At 59.2% G+C, this 8819-nt stretch overlaps 1 pseudogene; it reads right to left on the bottom strand.

Moving 5' to 3' along the window:
* Nucleotides 1-2625: 2625 nt before the first annotated feature.
* The window catches only part of LOC126947387 (SH3 domain and tetratricopeptide repeat-containing protein 1-like), a 23688-nt pseudogene continuing 17494 nt past the window's right edge, over nucleotides 2626-8819 (bottom strand).

The following is an 8819-nucleotide window of genomic DNA, read 5'->3' as shown; positions in this document are numbered from 1 at the left end:
GGAGGTGGAGGTTGTAGTGAGCCAAGATCACGCCACTGCATTCCAGTTCGGCCAACAGAGCAAGACTCCATCTCAAAAAAAAAAAAAAAAAAAAAAAAAAAAAAAAAAAAGAATGGCTGCTCCATAGGCAGAGAGACACCAAAGGTCGCTGGTTGCCCATTTTCATGGTTATTTCTTGATCATACGCTAAACAAGGGTTGGACTATTCATGAGTGTTCTAGGAAAGGGGTGGGCAATTCCCAGAAATGAGAGTTTCTGCCCTCCCTTCTGAGACCATGTAGGGAAACCTCCAGATGTTGCCATGGCATCTGTAAACTGTCGCGGTGCTGGTGGGAGTGTCTTGTAGTAGCTAATGCGTTATAATTAGCACATAATGAGCCGTGAGGACAATCAGAGGTCACTCTTATGGCCATCTTGGGTTTGGTGGGCTTTGGCCGACTTTACTGCAACCCGCTTTATCAGTAAGGTCTTTATGACCTGTATCTTGTACCGACCTCCTATCTCATCCTGTGACTAAGAATGCCCATCCTCCTGGGAATGCGGCCCAGCAGGTCTCAGCCTCCCTTTACCCAGCCCCCATTCAAGATGGAGTCGCTCTAGTTCACGTGCCTCTGACAAGTTGGCCTGGGTTGAGTGTTCCCTAGTGTGTGGTTGTTGGAGCTGTTCCTAGGAGTAAGAGGTATTGTCAGTAGGAAACAGGCCTCTGTTAGCCCGGGGGCTGGCACTCTGCCCCATTATATCGGCCTCATTTTAGTGGTGACAAAACTGGGGCTCAGAGACATCAACTCCCTCATCCCGAACCCCCAGACTGTCAGTGGTGGGCTGGGGTTTGAATGTGGGGCTTGAAGACCCATCATCTCCTCTGGTCCCCCAGACTCTGCTGCCCAAGAGGAACAGGATCCCAGGATCCAGGCCCCTCATGGCACCAGCCAGGGTGGGCGTAGATGGGGAGGCAGAGTTCCAAAGCCCCCCGGACTCTGAAGCAGGTCAGGGATCAAGAGCAACCCGGACCTACGGGCCCCACCCCGAGAAGAATGGCTGCAGGCCCGGCCCAGCGGGCAGGAGGTCTGTGTCCTCAGTCAACGTGACGGCACTTCCGGCTGCTCCAGCCAGGCCGTGCTGTCTTCACGTTTCCAATCATGCGGCCTCCTCTCCAATTCCCAAACCCAACCCACAGAGACAGCGATCTGGGGTCCACGTGAGGTTTGTCAGCAGCTCTGACCCGCTGCTTCCCGCCAGCCCCGCGGCCGGTTCTGGAAAGCTCTCTGCTGCCCCCTGGTGGGGAGGCTTAGGGTAGGGCTCTGGCTGCAAGCATGGGGTCCCAGAACCACCTGGCTCTGTCACTTCTGCTGGGTGGAAAACCAACCCAGGACTGAACCAGTGACACCTGTGGCGCTCCCAGAACCTCCTGGCTCTGTCACCTCTGCTGGGTGGAAAACCAACCCAGGGCTGAAGCAGCAGATGGGTGCCTGATTCCTTATTATCAGAGCTCCGTCCACTGGCAAGTCTCTCTCCGGGCCTCAGCTTCCCCTTCCATTAAACGAGAGGCTTCGGGATACCAAGGAGGGGTAACTGCTTAGTGAGGATGGGAGGTTTCTTCTGGGGAGATGAATACATTTTGAAACGAGATGGCGTGGGTGGTTGCACAGGACTGTGAATGTACAAATGCCACCACATTATTTGCGTTGAAATAGTTAATTGCATGCGATGTGAAAGTCACCTCATTTAAAGTGTTTAAAAGAGGGGTCTGGGAGAGTGCAGTGTATGTGAGAATCACGTGGGACACCCACAGTCTCTGAACGTCAGTTTCCTTGCGTAAACTGGCAAAGAGACAGTGTGAACTGTATTCCCTGGGGCCAAGAGATTCCAAGAAGGGAAACCTGGGATTCCTGGGACTGGGATGAGGGCCGGGGGCCGGAAGGGGAGGGGGTGGGTGGGGACAGCTGGGGGGCAGCCCAGATAAGGCTTTCAATACTGGGTAGCAGCGTCTACACAGGCGGAGATCCCTGCATCTCATTTCCCGCAGGGCTGACCAGTGGCCAGAGGTGGGACTGGCCAGGCTCGGCCCAACCAAGTCTGGGAGCAAAGGACACTGAGTGAGGGATCCCCAGGGCCACCCTCACTGGCCTGCGGCTCTCCTGACACCACGAGAGAGCTCCAGGAGCTGACCTTGGGTCCTAATGGGGGACACCTTCCTGGCTGCAGGCTGGCAGGGTGGTGTGGTGGTGAGTGTACTGGGCTCTGCGTGTCCGCCCCTACCTGCTGTGTGACGGTGGGCCAGACACCTAACCTCTCTGTGCCTCTATTTCTTCAATGGCGAACAGGGACACTAGCAGCCCCCACATCCGGGCACAGTGGCCTGAAGGTTAAAGGCAAGGGCGGCACGAGACCTACAGCAAGAACTCTGAGCAGGGAGAGCAGGGAGCTGCCCAGAGTTCAATCACCATCTCCCCTCTGGCCGCCGAGGAAACCGAGGCTCATGGTGACCTGGCCCAGGTCTGTTGGACTCACGGTCCTTCTCATCCCCAAGATCAGAGGGCTGCCACCAGGGAAGGAGCTGTCCCCTAGACACAGCCCAGGAAGCACACAGGGAAGGATGCCATGGGGACTTCGGTATGTTTTTGCAAAAAAAAAAAAAAAAAAAATTTATTGCTATTTGAACCCTGCTTTTATGCTTCCATTACCCAGAAAATGAGCTACGGGAGACACCAGGAGAGGCAGGAGATCATCCTCCTTGCACAAAACCCACTCCCTCGGATACTGTCCTCAGCGAGGGTGGCTGGAGGCCAACCAGGGGGCCCACCCGCAGAGTGGCAGAGGAGGTAGGTTGACCCTGTGGACGCTGAGCTCTGTGGCGAAGGTCCTGGCCTTCTGGTAGAAGAAGAGCCACTTCTCGCAGTCCAGGAGGAAGTTGTGGGAGATGGTGGCCGGCCGCGTGTAGATCTTCAGCTGTGCCTTCTTGTTGCCCAGGTCCACGGCGGCTGCCAGTGCCAGCTGGTAGTACCCGGCTGCATCAAACGGGTCCTGAAGGGGACAGGTCATGGTCAGCAAAAGGGGGACTCGGAGCCCGTCTTCCCAGAGGCCGTTCCTGTCTCCAGGTCATTCCACATGTCCATCCGATGCTGGCTCACCCCATGAGCCCCGAAGCCTGTGACACTGCTGTGGTCTCAGCTGCAGGAGGTGGGGACGACCCTGACACCCCTGGAAGCCTTCCTGACTGTCCCTACGCCCCACTCACCCCAAGCCTCCTGCCCCAGTGCCACCCTCTCTGCAGGCAGTGGCTGCTTTCCCCCCCATGGGCTGAGGTCAGGGCAGATCCTGCCTGCTCTGAGAGTTCCATGCAGGACCCGTGGCTCCAAGCCACAGCAGGGGCACTGCGTTGAGTGACCCAGGCTCCCCTCTGGCCCCTGTCCATGCTGACCATTTCCAGGCCCTCCACGGGCCAGGCCAGGTACAAAAAAACCATGTCACACAGGTGTCCTCTCTCTGGCAATGTTCCCTGAAATATTGACGGAGTGTGACTCCCCAGACATCCACTCCCATTTTCAATGCGTCTTTGGCTCAAACTCACCATCCCTGGGTTGGGATGCCGCCTCCCAGACCTCCTCCTTGACCCTCCCATCCCCCACCCGGCTTCTCCCCAGGCACCTCCTCCACATGGGGGTCACCCAAGGGACCTCTCTAAGACCCATGCCTGGCCTGTCCCTCTTTACCATCTCAAGATGGCTCCCAGGGCCAATGACAAAGTCCAAGATGCAGCAGTCCATTCCCTCACTGCCCCGCCCCACACACGGAGCAGGGGCGTGAGAAGGCCCCGAGTCACCGCCACTGCTCATCCAATGCCCCCTGGCCCAGCCGAACACTGGACTCTGTGCTGGGTGCATGGTTGAGCCTAACGTCCTTGCTTCCAGTCTGAGGGACCTGGGAGTGAACACTGACCACACAGGGTGGCCCGGGCTGTGGCAGAGGGAAGCCCAGGAGGCCCCAGACTCAGCCGGGGGTGGAAGGCAAAGGCTTCCTGAAGGGGTGGGGGCTTCCCAACTAAACAGGAAGGAGCCAGCCAATGCATATGTCTCTGCGTGTGCCTGTGCATGTGAATGTGCGTGTTTGTGTTCCTGTGCGTGCATGTCCCTGTGTGTGTGCCTGTGTGCATGCCTGTGTGTGTGCTGTGTGTGTGTGTGTGTGTGTGTGTGCGCGCCTGTGTGTGTGTGTGCGTGTGCCTGTGCCTGTGTGCATTGCGCGTGTGCATTTGCCATGTGCCTGTGTGTGAGTGACAGCTGTAGTGAGTGACAGCAGAGCCAGTAAACACCTAATCCACCCTATTCCAGGGCTCACTCTCATGTGTAGACTAAAAGGGGACCCCATTTTAGAGGAAATTGGCAAAGATGCCCATTTAACCCTGCTTCTCTGCCAGCCTTCCAGGTCCCATCCAGCCCGGCTTCTTCTCCCACTCCTCTGGGCCCTGGGTCCAGAGCCTCCTATACAAGGAGGAGGGTGTAGCCTTGGAAAGACAGCCGCCCTTGGGGAATTCCAAGGGGGCCTCCCTGTGGGAAGCTGGCCTGTGCTGACAGCATAGTCACGATGAGGCCCAGAGGGCTGTGCATGGGAAGGAGGGCTGTGCATGGGAAGGAGGACTGTGCATGGGAAGGAGGGCTGTGCATGGGAAGGAGGGCTGTGCATGGGAAGGAGGGGGAAGGAGTGCATGGGAAGGAGGGCTGTGCATGGGAAGGAGGGCTGTGCATGGGAAGGAGGGCTGTGCATGGGAAGGAGGCATGGGAAGGAGGGCTGTGCATGGGAAGGAGGGCTGTGCATGGGAATGGGAGGAGTGCATGGGAAGGAGGGCTGTGCATGGGAAGGGGAAGGAGGGCTGTGCATGGGAAGGAGGGCTGTGTGCATGGGAAGGAGGGCTGTGCATGGGAAGGAGGGCTGTGCATGGGGACTGTGCATGGGAAGGAGGGCTGTGCATGGGAAGGAGGGCTGTGCATGGGAAGGGGCATGTGGAAGGAGGACTGTGCATGGGAAGGAGGGCTGTGCATGGGAAGGAGGGCTGTGCATGGGAAGGAGGGCTGTGCATGGGAAGGAGGGCTGTGCATGGGAAGGAGGGCTGTGCATGGGAAGGAGGCATGGGAAGGAGGCTGGGAAGGGGCTGCTCGACTTTTGGCCTCTCAGGTACTACTTGGCTTTCCTTTCTCCTGGACAGGCGGAGTGGGCGGCAGGCTTGACCAAGAGAGATAAAGGCCTCTTCTGGGAGGCCCGTCCCCCTGGGTCCCAGGCGTGCCCCTGAGCCATGAACAGCGTCCCCCTGGGCCTGATACTTGGCACCTCCCTGTCTGGCTGGGACTTGGGAGGCCACAGAAACCACGTCTGACCACCAGGTGTCGCCAGTACTGGGCGGGGGCCTCCCGGGCAGCCCCAGGCCTGCGGTGGGGTATACGGGGCAGGGTCTTAGGGCTGCCCCAGCTCCTCATGTTGTTCTAAGGCCCCCAAGATCTCGGCCCCTGGACTGGAGTGCCCTGGCCCCTCAGCCCGTAAGGAGCACTGACACGAGGCTGGTGTGATGCTAAGGAGGGGCGGTGCCCGCTGGGCAGATGGGTGGAGACACCACAGGTCTCAGTCTGCCAATCCCAGCTCTCCACCCCTGCAGGGCTGGGGGCAGAGGGAGCACAGCACCTCCCCTCGAGACACACCCGACCTAACAAGGCCTCAGCCTGGCTGGCTGGGGCCCCGCCCCACTGCACCTGCCCTGAGCTGGGGTTTCCCTGTCTGTGAACCCAATGGTAAGACACTGGTCCCACCCCACCCTTCCTGGGTGATGTGAAGATTCAAGGTGTCTCGGGACTCCAGGAAGGAGTTGCTCAGTGCAGGCTGGCACCCTGGGCAGGCTTCCTAGAGGAGGCGCCAAGATTTGGGTTGGATCTTGCAACGTGGATTCAATGTGAGGATGATGCCGTCCTCTGAAATGTCACTCTCCCGACCCTGTTTTCTTTGTTAAATGCACCTTGACACTTGACTGTCAAGACTCAGCTTTGGTGTCACCTCCTCCAGGAGGGCCCCCTGACTACAATCCCCCTTCTTTACCCAGAGGCCACCATTGCCCACTCATGTGTCAGCCTCCCTGGCTGAGACTGAGTTCTTGAGGGTGGGGCCTGGCCATCTGGGGAGCTGGGTTTTACCTGCTAACCTTGCCGGCTCCTCCAGCTGGGTGTAGAGCTCCAGGGAGGCCACTGGGCCATTCCTAAGAAAGGCTGGAACCCAGGCCTCTGGGGTCCGGGTGGAGATCCCACTCCAAGGGGGCCAGGAACACCCCGAGCCCTGCCCCTCCCCACCCACCTTCAGGTCGTAGAAGATGATGATGTCACCGAGCACCAGGTACACCTTCACGTAGTAGAGGGTCTCCTCGTCGAACTCCAGCGGCGAGTTGCAGAGCTAAACGGCCTTGAGGTAGAAGTGCTCCCCCAGCTTGCCATGGCCCAGCCGGTGGTGCAGGGCGGCCAGCCGGTGGTAGGCCACACGCTCGTTCGGCCGGTCCCCTGGGGTGCAGGCCAAAGGGGCAGGTGTGAGGATGTGGCTCTCTGGGGCAGGGAGGGAACATGCCCCTCAGGAGCAGGTATACAGACCCCCAGGCAGCACACGTGGCTTGTCTCCAGGCACCTGTGGTCACCTGGGCAGCTCTGGCCATTCCCTTCCAGGTTCCCAGACTCACTTTTCCATCTGCAAAGCAGAACTAATAAGGCCTGCCCCTGTCTACTGAGAGGCTTTGGCAAAGTCGGACTTGGATGGCCCAGTTCTGTGCCTACACATAGCCACCTGCCTTTGCTCACTGGTTTTAACCAGGGGAGCCCAAAAGCCATGCAGTGCAGGTGCTCCCGGGCTCCCCGGCTCCAGGCAACCCACAGACGTGACATCCGACTCCTCCTGGGTGTGTCATGATCAGAGCCCCCTACCTTGGGGAGTCAGCTGCACACCTACTGTGTACTGGGCCACGGGGCACAAGGCGGGGGGCATGGCCTGCCTAGGGTTCCCTGTCTCTGCAGGGGGACAGACGACCCTGGCACAGCACCAGGGGATGCACGGCCTTAAGGGGCAGACTGCTGGAAGGGGAACTGGGATTTTATCAGCCAGAGAGCCGTGTGGTTGATGAGGGTGGGAAGGGCACAAGAGAAAGGGAATGTGCCACTCAGCCTGACACATACAGGGACCAACGAGATGCCTGGGATGTCTGGAAGGCAGAGGGCACACTGGGCGGCCCTTGTGGTCAGCAGCGGGAACAGGCAGAGGAAGCAGAGCTCAGTCAGACAGGGAGCTCTGCACTGCCTGAGAGACCTCGGGCTGTGCCCCACAGCCGGACGGGGAAGCCAGTTGGGCAGAGCTGCCTGCCTGGACAGGAGACCAGGAAAATCCAGTAGCTGTTTCAGCTCCTGGCCTGCAGACCTGGAGGCTGGGCTCTGGCAAAGTGTGGGTCCTGGCAGGGCGGGGGCTCAGGGGACTTACCCAGAGTGATGCTGAGTGCTAGGGCCATGTAGGCAAACTCCAAGTCCTCCTGGGGCTCCTCCAGTGTGGCCAGCAGTGACACCAGCTTGTTGCACAGCTGTAGCTGCAGCTCCACCTTGCGGTTGCCCGTAGTCACTGCCAGGGGCAGGGCCCGGTCCTACCACACAGGCAGGTGGGGTCAGGTTTCCCGCAGCACCCACCTTGCCCAGCGCCCTCCTCAGAGCTCAAACACGTGCTTGGAGCTTCCCACACCCCAGCTACCCCTGCACCTCGACACAGCTCTGTGCTCTGGGATAACACACAGTTCAGACATCCAAGTTGGGGGCTGAAGAGTCACCTGAGGCCCATCCAGCTACACCCGATAGCCGTCAGACCAGCCTCTCCCACCTGGGCACCGGAGGTCTGACTGGGGGGAGCCAGCACTCCTCTCTGCTCTAAAAACACCACATTGATCTGTGCCCAGGGCTGAGCCACACCGTGAGCTCAGAGGAAGGGAGAAGCCGTCCCACTTCGGGGTGCATGCAGACCTGGGCCTCCCACTGATATGCTGTGTGTCCTTTGACATGTCCCTGTGCCTCTCTGAGCCTCAGTTTCCTCATCTGGAAGATGGGGACAGGACTTCCCACTCATGGTTGCTTGAGGTCATCAGGTACAAGGGTAGAGCCATTGTCACGTCCAGGCCCCGAGCGTTTGTCCCAGGCAGGGGCATGGTCAATATCATTCCCGGTGAGACCACTTGGAAATTAATCATGTGCATGGGTGGCCCTGCCTCCATTTGGGAGGCCTCTACCCTGCCACACCTGCCACACCTGTGCCTCAGCCCTCCAGGTGCCCCACTGAGGCCCACCCACATCAGCCCACACAGCCAGCTCACCCCCGTAGAAGGACAGGCCTTCCTCCCGCTCCCAGGCCCCATTGAAGAAGATGTCTCCAGCTGCCTCAAACAGCTCCAGCCCCAGGTTGGGGTCGCCTGTGTACAGGGCCACATTCTGTGCCACCTGAAAGGAGACAGAAGTTCCCTCAAGACCCACACCTAGCGAGGTGGCTACGCGCACCTTTGCCAGGCTCCTTCCTCTCACACACTACAGGTACACTTGAGCATTTTTCAGACCCTGTGCATTAGGGCTGCCCCCACCACTGGCATGAGGACAATGAACTGATGCTCCTGAGTGCCAGGAGGTGACTGAGCAGCTGCAGCCCAGGAGCCCGACACCTGTGAATCCTACCAACAGGGCTAGCCCTAGCCCACTCCCCCTGCACTCAAACCAGTCTCCGTGGCCCCCAGATTGCTGGGAGCCCAGCCCCTGGCTCCTTTCTGCGTTGCCACA

This window comes from Macaca thibetana, unplaced genomic scaffold (genome assembly GCF_024542745.1).
Source record: "Macaca thibetana thibetana isolate TM-01 unplaced genomic scaffold, ASM2454274v1 unplaced_scaffolds218, whole genome shotgun sequence".
Classification (NCBI taxonomy): Eukaryota; Metazoa; Chordata; class Mammalia; order Primates; family Cercopithecidae; genus Macaca; species Macaca thibetana.
The sequence above is the reverse complement of the archived record's forward strand: the minus strand, read 5'-3'. Positions and strand labels throughout refer to the sequence as shown.